Here is a 4,379-nt window from a genome sequence, read left to right as displayed (position 1 = left end):
ATAAACCTATTGGTACCCACGTGAGAAGCACCATCGAAGTATAGTCGTCGGGCTTCTTCTTGCAAGGTTGCATTAACCTCGTGGGTTTTGTCTGGCATGTCTTTAAATAGGTCAGTATTCGACTCGAGCGGATGACTGGCCATGAGATCGTAGATCACTTGTCCTTTGACAGACTTCTGCGACATAAAGTAGATGTCGTATTGAGAAAGCAAGAGTGCTCATCGCGCCAGGCACTAGTTCAAGGACCCGGGCTGTGTCATGAAGACTCGAATGGGATTCATCCGGGAGATGACATGAATGGTTTGACTGACCAAGTAGTGTCGTATTTTCTTAATTGCGAACACTCGAGCCAGACATTCCTTTTTGACCATAGGATATCACCGTTCAGCTCCCTACAGGGTCCTACTCAGGTAGTAGATGCCTTACTCATGATCGGCATTGTCATTCTGTGCTAAAAGGGAGCCGAGAGAATGCTCCATTGCTCTTACATAGATTAGGATGGGTTTCCCCGAGACAGGGGCCGCTAAGACAGGTGGATTCAAGAGATAAGTTTTGATCTCATCGAACGCTTGTTGGCAAGGCTCGTCCCATACGAAGGAAACACCTTTCTTCATCATCTTGGAGAAGGGTTGGCATTTGCCCAAAAGATTTGTGATGAATCTTTGGATGTATACCAAATGTCCTTGTAGTCCTCTCAATTCCTTGAGATTTCTGGGCGGTTGGAGCTCTTGGATAGCTCGTACCTTATTTGCGTCCATGTGGATCCCTTTCATCATGACAACGAATCCGAGGAAGTTGCCACTCGTCATGCCTAAATGACTTTGTAGGGTTCATCTTTAGTTGATGGGAGCAAATGATGTCGAACATGACTCTCAGGTCTTGAAGGTGATTGACTTTGTCGCAACTCTTCACAACCAGGTCATTCACGTAGCATTCGACTATCTTCTACAGATGATCTCAAAAAATGGTGCTCTGGCGCGCTGATAGGTTATGTCAGCATTCTTGAGTCCGAAGGGAATGACTGTGTAATAGTATACCCCCACCGGAGTCCTGAACAAAGTGTGTTTCTCGTCCTCAGGGTGCATCTTGATCTGATTATATACTGAGAATCTATCCATGAAGGACATCCTCTCGAAACCACATGTGTTGTCGATGATGACATCCGTGATGGGCAAAGAGAATTCATCCTTAGGACATACAGCGTTAAGGTCTCTAAAGTCGATGCAGATGCAAATTTTTTCGTTTTTCTTCAAGACGAGAATAATGTTAGCCACCCAATAGGGGTATTGTTCCTCCCTGATGAAGCCTGATTCGATTAGCTTCTTCACTTTGGCTTCGATCGCCTTCATGATTTATGGACGAAACCGTCTCTGCTGTTGCTTGACAGGTTTGGCGCCTGAGCCGATGTTGAGACGATGCATGGCGATCTGAGGATCCAGGCCAGGCATGTCCTCATAATTCCATGCGAAGACATCGATATATTCCAGTATGAGGTATATGAGGTCTTTCTTCTCCTGGGAGGTAAGCTGTCGCTGATGAATATGGGTTTAGGGTTTGCCTTATCTCCTACATTAATTTAAAGGATCTTGTCCTCCGTGGGTGGTTCATGCCGTTCGAAGCGACCACTCCACTGGGCACTGACGTGGCGATCCCATACTTCATCATAAAGTGTAATTTGTTCGTCCTCTTGGACTTTAGCGGGATCGATCATAGCCATGTTGACTGTCAGGTTCTTGAACAAGGCTCCGATGCTGACATCTAAATCCCAAGTCGAGGATGTTGATGATTGATTATCTGAGCGAGCATCATCAAATATTCCATCAAAATTGCAGTACAACTCTGAGGAAGAGGAGTAACCTAACCCTCTTCAAGTTTTGACATAGTAATTGTCAGGCTTCCCTCTGGGGACATAGGCAGGTCGAAGGGGCGTCTTCTAGCCTTTGTCATACTTTAAGCCTTCCTTTCGAATGAACTCATAACCCATCCTCTCCATCATGTGTTTTAACATGAGAATTGAGGAGCAAGTTCTTCTTCGTCTGACTCGTCCCATAATGTGCGTGCGGGCTGGTCTATCCTCCCGAAGATAATCTCTTGCTAAGAAATATTTCATGTAGGTATGACAAAGACAGCTTGCAAGGACTCGATCATTTGCTTGTTAGTGACAAATGAGGAGTACACAGGCAAGTGCATGGTAGAGTCGTTATACACCCTTGAGATCGAGTTGCTAAACCCATCATCAATAGGTTCTGAACCGGACGACAAATAAGCAAATGCGAGATTTTCACTTAAGAAAAAATCCATCCACTTCATTAATGTCGGTTACAACAAGGCCTTCATAGCCAATCACAATGAGTTCAATATCGTTAAAAACGAGACTCTTATTGCTCTCTGGCTCACTATCAGGCTCATTGTCGCTACAAGGTTCATCGACCAGAGGCTCGTTGCTTGGCTATGGGTCCTGGTAGAGCAGAGAATCAGTGAAGTAGTTTTCGACTCCCTTGAAAGGCTATTTATCTGCAACCACCGTCTTCACTTGGTCACAATCAGCCACATATTTCAAGCACTGATTTAATATGGATGTGACTATCCTGTTGCTATGGATCCATGGTTGGCCCAACAACATGCTATAGGAGGGTTCTGCGTCAATGACATAGCAAGTCACCTTAGTTTTTATGTCACCCAGTTGACATTTAAGATGAATCTTCCCAAGCGGCCGGGTTCTGGTAGCGTTGAATCCAAAGATGGTGGTGGTCGTCAAAGACAACCGCTTTTGAGGCACCCCCAAGTGCTTGATGTGCTTCAAGGGGACAATGCTTACTGTAGACGCCGAATCGACTTGGATCCTGTCTACTCTCAAGGTTCTATATCACGCTTATGTGTGAACGTTCTCATTTAACATGTTAACATGTTAGCCTTAATTGGTAAATTGATAACTATATTCAGTAAACTATTAACTATAATCCATTATCTGTTAACTGTTATTTGTAATTTATTAACAAACACCATTATCATGTTAACTATTAATCATTATCTATTAATTATTATTAATAAAATATTAACTATAATCCATTATCTGTTAACTGTTATTTGTAATCTGTTAACTAACACCCTTATCTTGTTAACTATTGTTAAATGTTATTTATAAATTGTTAACTGACTGAGAACGTTCACATTAATATGTTAACTGTTAACTATCTTCTTAACTGTGTTTCTTTATATGAGAACAAATTACAAATAACAATTAATAGATAATTAATTATAGTTAACAGTTTACAAATAACAGTTAACAGATAATTGATTATAGTTAACAATTTATAAATAACAGTTAACATATAATGAAAAATAGTTAACAGGATAAGTGTGTTAATTAACAGATTATAAATAACAATTAACATATAATTGATTATAGTTAACAGTTTACCGGATATAGTTATTAATTTTTACCAATTAAGGTTAACATGCTACGTATTATAGTTAACATGTTAAATGAGAACGTTCACACATGAGCATCATATTTATACATCCATTATTTTAAATGAGCATTTTCGTATGTAGGCTTTTATTTCTCAATTATCAACGCATCATGTACAAATTACGTATAATTTTCAAGCTAACAAAAATGGCCTATATATAATAAAATCTTAAACAAAAGCCAATTTACTCAACATTTCGGCTAGATATACACGTAGACCGGTTGCTTCCAATGAATAAAGCATAACCACGCGTTTCCATGGGGCTTGAAGATAGAACGAATTTTTTATAAATTTCTTCGGGTGAGGAGCTAGGGGGAAACTCCAGTATAGTGGAGATTGGAGAGAGTCAGATTTGGGATTGAATGATGGGATTGAGAAAGGAGAGAATGAGAAAAGAGACGAGTAAAAAGGAAGGAGGATGACGGAGGAGAAAATGAGGAAGGAGAAAATGAGGAAGGAGGAAGGAGGATCGCCGGGGAACTGGAGGATCGCCAGGGGAGGAGAGATTGAGTCGATTTCGGTGGAGCCTATGCAGAGTCGGCGACGGACTGGGGGATCGCGGTGATGAAGGAGGAGGAGGATGAGGGAGGAGAGAATGAGAAAGGAGAAGGAGAAGGAGACGAGGAGGAGGATTGCCGGTGGAAGAGGATCGCTAGTGGAGTATCGCCGGGGAGGAAGGAGGATGAGGAAGGAGAAGGAGAAGGAGAAGGAGAAGGAGAAAGAGAAGAGGGATAAAATTGGAATATTAGCTAATCATGTGCTCGAGGGGCTTAGGCATATTTTTTTTTTAAATTTTAGGAGTTGCAACAAATTGCAAAAAGTATGAGGGCACGAGACGCATTGACTTTTCAAATTTGGGGCTACGACACAATTTTTTCCCCAGGAAAAGAGGGAAGTGAAGGTCGC

Source organism: Asparagus officinalis, chromosome 1, assembly GCF_001876935.1.
Source record: "Asparagus officinalis chromosome 1, Aspof.V1, whole genome shotgun sequence".
NCBI lineage: Eukaryota > Viridiplantae > Streptophyta > Magnoliopsida > Asparagales > Asparagaceae > Asparagus > Asparagus officinalis.
This window is presented reverse-complemented; position numbering follows the sequence as displayed.